This window comes from Protopterus annectens, chromosome 12.part0 (assembly GCF_019279795.1).
Source record: "Protopterus annectens isolate FY-2018-M chromosome 12.part0, PAN1.0, whole genome shotgun sequence".
NCBI lineage: Eukaryota > Metazoa > Chordata > Ceratodontiformes > Protopteridae > Protopterus > Protopterus annectens.
Window position 1 is genome coordinate 100,621 of NC_056746.1, and position 15,479 is coordinate 116,099.

Genomic DNA, 15,479 nt, shown 5'->3' on the forward strand with positions numbered 1-15,479 from the left:
ATATATATATATATATATATATATATATGTGTGTGTGTGTATATATGTTAAATAAAAATCAGAATTCAATACACAGAGGTTCAGATCTCAAAAGTTTACTAGTGTACACCAGGAGGCAAAACCATACAAGTATAAATTTTGTCTGACATGATGCAGGAAATACAGGAATATTTTGTATATGTTTGTATCTGCTATGCCTCACCCAATGACGGGTTATCACAGCGGCATCTACATCACTTTTACTAACAGTATTCTATTCATCTAATAATGTTGATATCTAAAAAACTTTTCCTTAGATACACACGGCCTTTGCTGTCCAGCTGGTCAGTCATAATGTTCTTCTGTAAAGTTACTCTTAAAGGTCTCATATCAGTTCAATACACAGCAGATTCAGCCTTTAAATTCACCTCTTTGCCACTGTTTCACTCTTCCCAAATTGAAGCTGTGTTTTATCTTACAAGGGTGTTACCAACACTGTAAAGGGAAGATTTAATTATTTGCAAGTGACAAGTTATCTTATCAGGAAGTTGAGCTTGAAGATTTACACATTTAATTTGGACCCAGCAGATAATCACTTTCTATGAAAAGCATAAACATCAAGCTTGGCTGATGCCGCGCCGCCAGTCAGGGGTCAAAGAACACTGCGTAGTTTCCAGAAGCTACGTATTTACACATGAATTTATCCCTTCTGTTATATGGATTAATAGAATAAAATGCATTATAAAACTACCTTGCTTTTTAAGCTTAGCATTTCACATATATTTAAATACATATTTTTTCTTAAATTTCCTTACGAATACTTTTATCTATTTTGAAATATGTAATAAAGTATCATTTCATCTCCTCTAGCCTTTCCTACTCAGGATTTTCAGCTAGGGTAGAGCTTCATTTGAATTCATACTCAGAAAAGCCGCCATCTGAAATCAATCTTCAATTCTCATTATCTTGGTAGAGTTTCAGTAACAGATACATCGCCCAAATTCTTGCATTTAATCTTTTCTATGCAGGGAATTCCACAGCAAACATATGCCCTATTAGGAGTATACCCACACAAATAGCAATTAGAATGTTCATTAGGGATGGGAACCCCACCCCCCCCAAAACAGATTCTGGAAAAAGTCCACAGTGGGTTTTAGCTCGTCTAGTCATGGCTGATACTTGCTGAATTACCTCTAGGGTGATTATTTATCTCATGGACGATTGCCGGTATAAAAGCACAGCATTCTTCTTGATAAGCGACACGCATTCACCTCTCACAGTAAATGTATCCCATTTGTAGCACAACAGTTCTCATTGTATCTGTCAGTCACCACCCTAGGGTGGAAAAGTTGCATTACTCATTACTTCGAGAAGCTTCCTTCACAACTTCCTCAGCTCCATTCATTTGACTGCTCCATAGCGTAGTGGCCCCGCCCAGATATAACACTGTCACCCAAGTCCATATGAGTCAATTCACTTTGTCTTTACTGAATTATGGTCTTCCAACCAGCTTCAATCTTCCCAACTGATTCACAGGTTTAACTGGACCTTCATTTTCGAAAGCTGTTTTACGCTTCAGACATCTTACCCAAAGGTAATCTCTGCAGTATGTCTTATTGTTGGAACCAGATAACTCCAAAAACAAACTGCCGCATCACCTCAGGTAAATCCATTACATGTTCTTTTTCCACAAATAAAATAACAGTTTTCTACTTTATACTAATAATGCATTAGCCCTGTACAAACATTTCATCTATTACTGACAATTGTTTAAACAAAACTGATTTTTTTGGAATGTCACTCATAGTCGCTTTCAAATGAGTTTAAATAATGGTGTCATAAATTTCATATATTGCAAAAGTATTGCTATTACCATTCTTAATATAATAACATCGCAGATATGGTTATATTGCAATTGTTCCAGCCCACCTGAGGGTGCCGCTCTTATGGTGAAACATACAACTCCTTTTTGTGTGACAGGTAAAAATAAAGCTATTTTGTCCTGTGATCTCATAGAAGTTCCTGTGTCGAAAAAAGTAAATTCTCCCAAGTCTCATTTTATCCCTCAGTGATGTTTGCCATTATCAGTCCTCCATATGCTGTTGGTATAGCTGTACAAACTCCAGCAATTTGAAATGTTCAGTCTCTGCATACACACGCTTCATGGCCAGGTATGTGGCAAGTAAAATTTGGATGCCAGTCTATAGACGTGCTTATCACGCTTTTCCTAGCCTTCTTACTTGCGTGGCTGTGTGTGTATGAATCCACAGCAAGAGTAGTGTCGAAATGCTGGCCACACAGCACAAATGTACACACAACAAAAATGATTATGCAACATCTCTGGGTTGATCTAAACTTCTATTTGCTTTGTTTTGGCCATCTCGTCTGGTTGTGTATCAGTCTCAAAGTTTTTATCAAGTTGAAAGTTCACCGGGTTTACAATGCGCCAAATGAACCTTGCAGACGCCCTGCCACTTCTAACTGTAGGCATTGCCAACAGAACCTGGTAATGACCTTCCCACTTTGGACTCACTTGTGCTTCTTTTCACAGCCAAACTCAACTTCCAGGCTCCACGACTGTTTCCCACCGTCTGGTCTGTTCCTTATCTGAAAAAGAGCAACCAAACAGATTTATCTCTTAACAATTTCTTCATATATTCTGCTAACGAACTGTCAGCCTCCTGCTCTGTAAGGCGCTTATATTTCCACTGGAGGCACATACATGCTCTCCCAAAAACCATTTCCCAAAGTGCGAGTCAAACCCTTGCATTTGGAACCGCCTACTCATCAGTGCTAAAGGCAGACAGTATATCCAATTTTTAACTCCTACTAGCTTCCTGGAGTTACATTTTAGGGTACCATTGTACCTTCCACCAGTCCTGCTGGACTGTGGGTGGTAGGCACAATGGTTCTTAAGGAGATACCAAAAAATCTCCTAAGCTGGTGGATTGTCTGGTTCATAAAATGTGTGCCATGTCACTATAAATCCTTTCTCCGGAATGCCAAATCTAGGATTACTTCTTTTATCAGGGCTTTCGCCACTACGTTGCTGCATCCTGGTTTCTCTTTGGTTGGAAAGCTTCTACCCATTTAAAAACATGTCTATAATAACTAAACAAACTTCTTTCCTTCACATTTATTTAATTCTAAGGAAATCCATACAAATAGTGTGAACGGGTATGGTGGTATAGGAAAACTCGTTTGGTTTTAAATGTCTTTTGTGCATGATGCTTGTTGGCAAGTATGACAAGCTGCACAAAATTTTTCGTAGTTTTATGTATCCACATGTTTGGAACATTCAATGTCACTAACTGTACTATCCCCCCTGTTGAAACATGGCTCTGCCTATACTCAAATGGGAAAAGCTGCAGTATATCTAAATAAATTAGACGGCACATAGGTTTTTTCTCTTGAAATGTACAGTCCATTCTCAAGAATTGCAACTCCTTACCCGCTTTTGTTTTCTGCTTTTGTAGTAAGCTGCCTGCATTGTTTTTAACATGTCTAAATCTAAAATCTCAGAGGGTTGTAATCTCGCTCGTTTAAAGTTTGAGGCTGCTTGCTCTTTGCAGCCGCATCAGCTCGCGGCATTGCCTTCGAAATCCTATCCCCATGCCTTGTATGAGCTTACACATTTACAAATAGCTACTTTGGTAGGTAACTGAATAGATTCTACTAACTCCAAAATAAAATTGCACATGATGGCTAGGTTTTCCACTGATGTTACTATTCTCTATTTTTCCATTGTTGTAAACATGTACTGTGGAAAAGCATACTGACTATCAGTATATATGTTCACACACTTGTTTTTTACAAAGTACATGCCTCGCCAAAGCTATCAGTTCAGCTGCTTGTGCAGATAAGTTGTGTGGTAAGGATTGAGCTTCTAAAATTTCAGTGTTCGTAACTACTGCATATCCTACCAGATTCTTCCCTGTAGGACCCCTTCTGAGCCGCCCACGCATTACATGTCACCGTATCCAAGGGCATATCTAAAGATCTTGCCCAGTAAAGCTAATCGTTCACCCCTGCAAGGCAGCTGTGTGGTGTGCCCTCCCAGGAGCGCTGGAAGTAATGTTGATGGATCTAATGTCGCACATCGCTCAATTGTCACGCTATGAGGTTGGTCGGCAGTATAGCCTATAAGCTACGAAAGATGTCTAGTGTGAGAAAGGTATTACTTTCTCTTGCAGTAAAATTATTGCAACTGCATGAGGCACTCTCAATGTGAGGGGTGGGAATAACACTACTGAGGCCGTAAGCCTGTACTGCCATTGCAGCTGCAACTACTGCTTACACAGTGAGGCAAAGATCGCTACCACTGGGGCTAACTGTGATGAATAGTAAGCTATGGGGCTGTTTGTCCCCAGCGTTGTTACAAGGCCATAATCCAGAACTGAAGAACCTCATTGTATTGTGCTATATCAACTGTTTTTACAACCCGCAGAAAAGCCATTTCCTTGGCTTTCCTCTTGTTTAAGTTCCTATTTGTAAAATATCTTGTGCTGCCATTGGTGTCTTATATATCACAATCAGTCAGTGGAGCAGATTCCAAAGCATAATTTTGGTATCCAGCTCTGACAAAATTATTGCACCTAAGAAAGACATCATTTCTTTCTTGGTTAAGTTGGTTTGGGTGCTTGCAAAATTGCTGCTTTTTCTTCCTCATCTAGTATTCTACCTTCATTGATATTACATATCCCAAGCATCTAACTTGTTTTCCAAAGTTGTAACTTACTTTGTTTACTGGTGTCCTTGTATTGCTAAAAATTTCAATAATGCTACACAGTATCCTCTCTGCACTGCTGCTGGGTGGGGCTGCTAGCAAGATGTCATCTACATAAAGTGAATTTGACTACCTCCCGGTGGGGTAAACCCCGCCAGGTTGCTAGCCATTTTTGGCGCAGTAAATATTGTTGGGCTCTCCTCTGCCAATATCCCTGTAGAAGTTGAGTATACGATACCTTTTACCCTGAAATGTGTAAATGCAAACCAATATTGACTATCAGGATGTATAGGTATTGAAAAGAAAAGACATATATTCACTACAGAGAAATACTCTTCTGCCATGTTCTAAATCATTTAACAAAGTATAATCTGTTCAGAGGTGTTCTTAGGTATTACTGCATTATTTACAGCTTGTAAATCTTGTGTACCATCCCGGCCATTCCCCGCTTGTTTTTAACAGGAAATAAGTGTATTACATGGTGAATCAGAAGATTCTACTAGTATTCTCCTTCTTTGAGTAATGCTGCTATAGGCTTAAATTCTATTTCTGCATCCTTTCTCAAAGGGTATTGTCTTTCTGTGGCTCCAAAAGCTGACTTTGGGTAATTGTAACTGGTCCTGCTGTTCAATAAGTCCTACATCTGACTGGCTCAAGCTGGACTACAAAGATGGCTGGAATTCTCACATAAGGCCTTTTCTTCTTCTTTCTAATAAAATGCTAATCAGCTGTCGTCACAGATTGCAAGTGTACAGCTGGATGCGTGTCTAAAGTCAACCAATTCAGTTTTTGTTTTTGTATCCCTTGTTCTGACAGTTCTAAATCAGTCTGTTTTTCCCATCTTGTTACTTTTCCTAAGTCTGCCCATTTGACACTTTTGTTCTTGTCAAGCTGGATATGTGGCAAACCGACGACCTATACAATGCAAGGAATTCTGAGGTAATGGATAGCCAACTACACCGTTCCCTCTGCATCCCAGTACAAAGTTTGAAACCAATCTAGTTGCACGATTTAAACAGTTCCTGTCATAATTTCTATCAGGTCCCAGTAGTAGTAGTATAGAGTACAGTGTAACAAAATGCTGTCGACAGTGTCAAGGGAGGGGGCTTTACTGATGGCTACTGCCATCAGTTCCTCAGTTACTGCCCCTGGACCAGTCGTGACTAGGTCCTGGCTGTACCAGTAAAAAGTTTCACCTCCTCACCGCGACTCTGCAAGGCTGTGTATGGTATCCATTTGTCTCTGTGCCTCCATACCTTGTACAGTTGGAACTACTGCTATGCCAAATATCTGCATAAGGTCCTGCCCAATAGGTTTACTGACACTTGCAGAAACAACTATTTTCTACTTTCTGGGTCATACCTGAAATAGGGTCGCTATTGCTATCATGGGAGAGTGGCCTCGTATAGCTGTCCGCTTGCTGCTTTACTAGTAGTATATAATCAGGTGATCTCGAATGTTCTGCAACTTGAGGGGTGTATCAAACCGCGGATTCCCTGAGTCACACAGTGAATTCTGATCTCCTTCCCTCCACCAGAAGTGCCACTTCCGGTTTTGTATCTGCTAGGTAGAGCCCAGGCTCCAACAATGCTAAATCTAAAATTCTTACCTACTGTCGCCTAAGTCAATTTGTACTTCCTCTACCCTTCTACTACATTTGGTATTTGTCTTTTCTATTCTAGCTGTTACTGTTGATTCCTGACTTTCATATGATGTATCCTCACTATCATATAGTCAGTCCTCATCTCTTTATCTTCCGGCCGTTGCTTTCTTATTTTGTTTATGTCCCTAGCTAGATGCCCTTTCTTTCCAGACGGAAGCATTCACCTCTTTTTCCTCTCTTCAAAATCTTCTGATCGTTTGTCAGACTGTTGGTTTCTGGGCATTCTTTTCTTGGGTTCTTTTACCTGACTGTATATGTACATTTCAGTCTGGCTCTTCAGCAGTGAAGACTTGTGCCTTTCTTTTTCTTTTTTTATTACAAAACGTCTCTCAGCATGTCTAGCGATTCGAAAAGGCTTCTTGGTAGCCTCCCTGTTCGATGAGATCTGTCATAGTATGCTTTGTAATGAAGTTACCTATTAGGTGCAATGCAACCTTTCAAAATGCATTTTTTAATTGTTGTTCATATGGGGAATCATTCGCTTGGTTCTCAGGAATGACATACCGCTATGATTACAAACATTCTAATAATCTAGCATAGCATCCATCTATTGTCTCATTTTCCTGTTGTATGCATTGATTAGCGCAAGTCCAGTCTGCTCTAGGTTTCCATTTCTCAGAGATTTGGTCTGTCAGACCTAGTCTACTCTGTTGTCTAATCTCTGTGTCACTATGTGGGAGTGGCTCTAAGTTCTGTATTACTTAGGATTCCAGGTGCTACAAATCATGTGCCAATCTGACCTATAATTTGCCTTACTACTTTTCTACTTCTTCCCCCATTCAAGTGGTAACTTAACCTCATGCCTTGTAAATCTCTAAAATTGTGAAAATTAACTTTCGATGGGGGATTCCCTCAGTAGCCTGGATATCTTCCGTGTCCATGGTCTATATACTAAGAGTGTTGATCCTGCCCCTTCCTGTCCTGCCTGAGGATTTGGAACTTCTATAGTGGGCATATTTCTTCCTCACTCTCATCCTGTAGTTTTCTCTCTATTTGCAGTGATCTCTGTGTCCTATGTGTTTTACGTACTGGGACCTAGTCTCAATAGGATCTCTAAATAAATGGTTGTGGTCTTACTGAAATTTCAGGATAACGCTGGAGTGACCAGCCCGTCCGGGTCAGCTTCATATCCCGGGAAAAGGGGTAAGGAGGGGGTAAGGGAGGAGGAGGAGGAGCTGTAGCTATTAATGTTATTATCTCTGTTCAAAAATAATGTTTTTGAATTTTTAAGCTTCTGTTCCCTACGCATTTGCTTCCTCAATCCACCTGTGTGCTTGAGGTGCCCAGTTGGCGCTTGCTTTCGCCTGACCCATTGCATCAGATTACCGTTAACCAGTGTGTGTTATCTGTTTGCTATCAAATTCATATTTGTTAACTCCATTTCAGATAATAATTTGCACATTATCAGCACGTGCTTTGTAATTGTATGTATTTTTGCGTCTTTCGGTGCTAGGGGCGGATCTCGCAAGGTTTAGTGCACTGATTACCTATAAGCCAAAATGTGCCATGTGAACTTTTTATCACGTGGATGTCAATTCTTTAGTTCCTGTTTACAGTTTATCTGTAATAACTGTCTACCTTATTCTGTTACCCTGATCTATGACACAAAATATACAGTAATTTCCTTATCCTTGATCTGTAAAAACAAAACTTAATAATATACTGTAACCTACTCCCTGATCTAAAACAGAAAAAAGGCAAATTCTTCCTACCTGAGCCTCCTGTTTGCACAGTACCAACTCCGCTTCTTCGCCACAGATCAGAAAGTGGCTACCGCTTTACACACTTACAATTCAGTCGGAGGTCTTTTCACTGTTGAAATCCTATTTCTTTGGAAAATTTCCCCATGCAGTATTCACCACACCGATACACTCTGATCTGCAGCTTACTAAGGACCAAACTGTTAAATAAAAATCAGAATTCAATACACAGAGGTTCAGATTCAAAAGCTAGTGTACACCCAGGAGGAAAAACCATACAAGTACAGAATTTTGTCTGACATGATGGTAAAGCGTAGAATATTTTTATAGTGTTTGTATCTAAGTTATGCCTACCTACTGACGTATAGTCACAAGTACTTCCTATATCACTTTTAATAACAGGTTCTATTCATCTTAATAATGCTGATGCAGTATCTAAAACCCTTCTTGTATTACAATACGGCCTTACGTCCAGCTGGTCAGTCATAATGTCTTTCTGTAAAGTTACTCTAAAGGTCTCTATATCAGTTCTAATTACAATAGCAGATTCAGTCTTTAAATTCACCTCTTTGTTCATCATTGTTTCACTTTCCCACCAGCTGTGTTTTTATCTTTACAAGGGCAAGTTACTACACTGCTGAAGATTTAATTATTTACAAGGACAAGTTATCTCTATCAGGAAGGAGCTGAAGATTTACATATTTAATTTCCTGACCCAGCAGATAATCACTCTCCTATGAAAAGCATAAACACTGCTTGTTGAGTTTGGCAGCTGCCAGGTCAGGGTCACACACCGGTGCTTCTAGAAGCTACTTGCATTTCTACATATTACGAATTTATCCTCCTTCTGTTATATGATTAATAGAATAAAAATGTAATATAAACTACCTTGCTTTTTAAACTAGCATTTCTGCCATATATTTAAATACATATTTTTCTAATAATATATATATATATATATATATATATATATATATGGGTTTGCGTCATAAACTCAAAAAGAGTAAACACGAATGACATAACATCAACTGCTAATGGCTTAAAGCTTAAAAACTTCAAAAACGGAACTCCTCCTCAATAGCAACGGGTTGGCCATCTGCTCACCCGCGGGCAAACCTGAAACGTAACCCTAGCAAACAAAACCACACCCTGTTACTGCCACAACACTATCCATTCACCAAATAACACTAAGCCGCAAAATATTTATGTGAACTAGTCTAATGTGCACAACTGAAAGCAAATCATAAACGCTAAAAGCAGCAAAAGCAGCACACAACGATTGTTCCAGTACAAAACACGCAACACAAACACTACAAACTATTTCTTATGTAGTGGGGCTACAAAGCCCCGCTTACACCCTCTCTTAGCCATACCAACTCTCTCTGAGATCACACCACAATGGAGGTATAGCGGCCGTGGAACTGCTCTACCGAATTCTTCCTGAAAGAATCTGGCTGTTCTCTACTATAAAATCATTCGCCGATGTTTCAGGTTTGATGTTATAACATTCAAAGCTTTTTTCTTTTTATAATTTCACATGTTAAGTGATATAGACCCGTATATATGTATGTATATATATATATGTATATATACATATATATATATATATATATATATATGTATGTGTGTGTGTGTGTGTATGTTTGTGTATATATATATATATATATATATATATATATATATATATGTGTGTGTATATATATATATATATATATATATATATATATATATATATATATATAAAATCAGTGTTTTCCAGGGTAAGGAGTGCTTGTAAGGAGTGGAGTTTTTAAGGTTCCTAGCATTGAGCAGCAATACCTTTATGTTATCCAGATTCTGTTTTGTTATATTAGAAGCTTTTGAGGACTGACACTGCCTAAAAAAGCACTTGGGCTTCAGGCCAGTTATTTTACATTAAGAAGGTTCGTGGTCTGCACTCTTGTGGGAGAAGAGGCTGGACTCTGCCCTTCTGAGCTGGGAATTTCTGGTTAAAGGTTTATAGTGCCTGAATATTTGAACTGTATCTTACTGAAATTGGTACACCTTTGTTTGTTGTAAATATGACTAGATCCAGGCCTGCTGAATCTAGCTTTGTTTATATGCTTGTTGTTTGTTTGCTTGTTATTTCCATGGAACGCTTAATTCCACCTAATATGCTTAATTTCAGCCGCTTCTTCTAAGTGGATTACTAGTGATATCTGTATTTCGTTACTGTACTTATTTCCTTGTTTCACTTGAAAGAAAGTTAATGCTTGTCGCTTTTTGCATTTAAGTTACCTGTAAATACACATTGCACCCTTAAGTTACTTGGCACTTGCTCACTAAAGCAATTATATAAGCTCAGCACTAAAAATTAAAAAGCACTACACCCCTCTACTCCCCACTGGCCCTTTGTTTCTCAATTATTAAGGAATTCTAATATTATTCTAGTATTGTCCAAAGGTCAGTTGTCGGGATCTCCTCTCCTGTCCAGCTGGTGAATCTGAATCTTGAGGCAGGTTACAACTGCCCCCATGTACACAGACAACCCTCTCCTCCTCCCAAACACCCCATGTGAGATGCAAACTATAAGAAGCCAAACTGAGGCTAAGCTCTCAACTCAGTACTGGTGGCTAAATCCAAACAGGAGGAGACGAAACCACACTCACTACAATTCCAGTCTCACATAGGACCTACTCAATGACAGCAACACATAATCATTAACACAAAACAGATACTTGGAGGGCTCTAAATAAAGATCTGCCTACAGCAGAGTACCTCCCAAAGCAGACACCCTAAGCAACCGCTTACCTCAAAACAAAAACACGCGGCATTCACAAAGCCAGTGACCGTGTCCAAAAGCAACAGTTACTGCTCCTTCTTAAGACTAAAACAACACACCTGATATTAACTTGTAATAGGTGGACTCTATCACAGGCACATTGACCTGACGTCCCGGGCCATACCACAGCTGAACAAGAGGAGAGGGTCACGTGAGCAGCCTGTTGGGCTAGGATCCGCTTTACATAACAAGCACTGTAATCCGCCTGCTATAGTAACGGCAGTACAAATATGACTCAGTCATTGTCCATTCTGGTGTGAATGACTCTGGAGACGTAACGTGTTCTCCATGGACTAAGTATGAAAAGGGACATAAAGTTGGAGCTTCTGGGCATGTAGCTCCATAGGCTCTTGTAGGCGACTCTCTGGACCTTTGGCAGCATTCCTTTTACCCCTCACCAAGAATGATGCCAGCAATATGAAGACAAGATGATCAATTTCAAACAATTGGCTTAAGTACTCGTGTCATTCAAAGGGGATCCAATGCCTGTCAGTTTGGGATGATATGCTCTATTAAGCCACGACAGTTTCCTCGGCTTAGGGACGCAAGGCCGGTGCACCTTGCTCACCCCTGGGCTTTCTCGGATATTGGCAAAGGCTCTTGCTACTCCCCCTACTCCCCATAGTGCCTTTTAGGCAAGGCTCAAAAGACAAACCCACCCTCCATAGGTATCACAAGGATACAAGAAACTAAGAGTAATGCTACTCAACGCCAGAAGTTCGCTAAAACCTCAAGATGCATGCACCTCGGAACTCTCCTTAGCATGGAGAACATCGAGCATCTGTGCAGTAACAGAAACCTGGTTCAGGGCTCTGAGAGTACCCCAGCACTACCAGATTATACCTCATACCATGCTTTTCGGCCCCAAAAAACTTGACCTAACCAATGTAAAAGGAGGGGAGCATCGATATTCACTGCAAAGATAATACCTGGCTACACCTCCAGGTTTGGCGGTGTGCAGCAATGCGGCCACTGTGAGACTATCCTATGAGCAACCAACAGTGGGTAAAACTGCCTTCCAGTTTATAGCCCGCTACAGACCACTTCTCTCCTCCCAAACCCAGGAACCCCACTGCCCTCTCTGAGAACACTGGAAAATATATGAAGGTCTCCTCTCCAAACACCATTATATTACACTTCTTAACTACCTAAACATAGACTAGAGCATTACTCTAGCTCCAACACCCTAGCCCAAAGGTTCCTAGGAATTTATAAATCTCCAAATGCTATGGAACAACTTGTTACCAACTCCCACAAGAGGGGAAACATACCTGGACCTGATCATCACTCAACATGGGGACTCTATGCTCCAGACCAGAAGTGTATCCCCTACTGGTAAGATCAGACCATGAACTAATCTCTCACTGGACATTCACATCCTCCGGACTTCATTTCCCCTGCCCAGAAAAACCACAGTGAAAAACTTCTCTAAAGCAAATTTCCTCAATTACCTCAAACTGACCGCTGGAATCCTTTCAAAGCTCCCCTCGGCCTGTGGAAATACAAGCTACTAGCCTGTGACCGCAGAATCTCTTTATAAACGCATTCTATGAACACCTTCAGGGAATGCATGGATCATGCATCCCAAAATAAAAACCAAGACCCAATCCTCCAAAGGACCTGCCCTGGGTGGTACCCCAGCCATAAACAACAAACTATACAATAGAAGGAGGGGAAGCTACTAAAATGATAGAGCAAAATCCCAAAAAGGGAAGGCATCACTGATTCAGTATTAGCAAAAAAACTACTGGCACTCATAAAATTGTCTAAGTCCAGCTTCGGTGAGAAATATTTACAGGACACTAAGGATAATCACAAGGCTTCTTTTAGTTATGTTAGGTAATTCCCAAGTAGCCCCTAGATATAGCCTCAGAATTAGTCCAAAATGACAAAAAATACACTGAACTCCACGAGATGCCGCCAAACATCCTAGCTGACAGGTTCAGCGCAACCCTCCCCCACCACCAAAAGCGCTGGGCAAATATTCATCCCAGCAGAAACAGTGCCGCCCTGACATCCCTTCAGATGCTCAGGTAAGAGTCCGCCTCCCTCCAAAAGCAAAAACACAGCATCAATGGGGACTAGACAGTGTCCCGGCTAAGCGCCCTACATGAACCCAAGAAGAGCTAAAACCCAAAACATAAAACTACTGTCTCAATCTCAGCCTTACTACAGGATATGTGCCCAAGGAGGCAGACAGCAACAGTGGTCCTCTCCATAAAGGTGGAAGCTCAACGGATCCTGGAAACTATCGCCCCATAAGCCTGGACTAGCTTGGTCTGCAAAGCTAAGTGGAAAAGGGATCATCAAGTGGACCTCATAAATAAAGATATTAGGGGATCTACAGACACTGGATCCCTACCTGCTCGGGTTTTGTTAAGGGCAGATCCTTACCTCTTAAACCTGGTTGATTTCTTTGAAATACAGTCACCTAAGGCCATTGACGTCGGTGGGAAGGTGGTCCACACAGCCTACCTGGGACCTCGCAAGAAGCCTTCGATACAATACCCCACTCGGGCATTTTCATTATAGATAAGATCACCAGCTTAAATATAAAACCCCCTATGTCACTAGATGGATTGCAAACTGGCTCAAGGACAGAACCTTACATGTATTAGGAATTGCTGGAGCTATGTCAGACTCCAAAACTACAGTTATAAGTGGTGGTCCAACAAGGCTCAGTCCTGGGACCTCTCTCATTTAAGCTCTCGGTATATATATTTCGGAGGTACAGGCCAACACGGGAAGGATTGTGGCTGACCAAGTTCGCGTAGATGTGACTGCAAATCTGGGCTTACAATCGACTCTCTCCAGCCACACACAAGCATCTCCAAAAGGGGCCCCCAAAAACCGACAACTGGTGCCAGAGCCATGGCCTCAAGCTAAACGCCAAAAAAAGTGTATAGTCATCTCCCTTGGCAAAACAGTTAGCGTCTACGTATTACCATTGTTGTATAATCCATTAAGCTACAGAAGAAGTAATTAGGGACCTGGGGGACCCAAGTTGATAGCACCTCTCATTTGACAAACCTAATGTGGCAATAAAGTGGTTAGAAAAACAGTACTTCCATATAGCCCACCTAATCAGGCGGAAGCGGGATCTACATCTAGATCAGGGGAGTGTCATCGTGGCCTCATTACTCATCCCTCATCAGGCCCATAATTGAGTACAATGCCCCCTTTGGATGTACCTTTACCAGACATCTTGCAGCAACTGAAAGACCTCTAAGACCGTACCTCACCAAGAGTGATCAAAGGGCCTCAAACAGATATGCTGCCCAAGCAGCAAAACTGCCAGCTTTAAAGAAAACTCCAGTGGCAGCATACCGGGTCTGTTCAGGAGGGGCTTATCTGTGCCTGATTTATGTGCCAGCGTCCAACCCGGAATTAATGGACATGCCGCACTCAGAAAATTCCAGAATCCCACTCCAGCTACCGAGAGACTTGAACCTCAGCACTGAACAAATAGGGACATGCTGAGGGACAGATTCATAACCCAGAGGCTCCCTTCACTCTGGGAATAAAAATCCTGTGTCCAGGTTAGGCAGAGTCCCTCATTGACCTTCAAGAGAAATCTTGATGAGTGGATGGGAGATCGTAGGTTTTGCATTCTCGGGTATCACTTCTGTAAGTCACTGTTAGACAGAGTGTACAGTGCTACTAACCCCTCAAAAAGGGTATATAAAGCAGAATAAATTTGGGAAATGGGTGTATGTAAAAGCAAACACATTCTGGCTAGGCTTATAAATGCCCTAGGCATAGGCCTAGTATGAACTTATGAGGGAAAGGAAAGGCTTTAATCAATGAATGCCTTTGGGGTACAGGTACAGGGTATCCCTGCAAAGCAGTTAAGACAGCCTACCATCTCCTCACAGGCTGATATGCATTTTGACCCCTTTGAATGACATCGGAAGAAGGTAAGCCAGTTTGTAAAGTCAATAACCCTTTTGTTTATGACTTCTGAGGCCTGTCTGATGTGGCAAATTCTGGCACCTTTAGGCAGATGACTGACCTCTCCTTTCTACAACATGGTGAGTGGTACGCCAATGTTCTCACAATGGAGTCACCTACCACTAGGATGTTGGATTCTGTGGAGGTTTGCCTTATGGGCTTTTGAACTGAATCACTACTACCTACATGCATGTTTCAAAGTAGGTGCTGCCTGTGTTGTGCGTTTTGAGGTTGCTGAGGGTACTTGTTTCTTAGATTACATTTAGTAGGCCTTTGAGGCTTCATGGGTTACTTTAAGAGCCGCGAGTATATATAGGTCTGTGTGTTTTATTCGATCTGTGTGTGATTGGTTTAGTGTGTGTGGTGTTGTGTGGTTCTGACAACTTGCTTGTCATTTGAATGCCTTTGTGTGAGAGTTTTGCTCTCCATAGCATTAAATAACTGTGCCATTTTGGTGAAATATTAGGTGGTTGTCAGTAAAATGTGAGAATCGCCCCCAGGATGTCTGTTCAACCAAACGGGTTACAGGAGATTTCAGAAAGTACAAATATATGGTTCCAAGTTTTTATTGATGAAAAAATGAAGTGGGAGTTGATTACTGAAGGTGCTAATAAGGATATTAGGAGTAAGAAAGTTAAT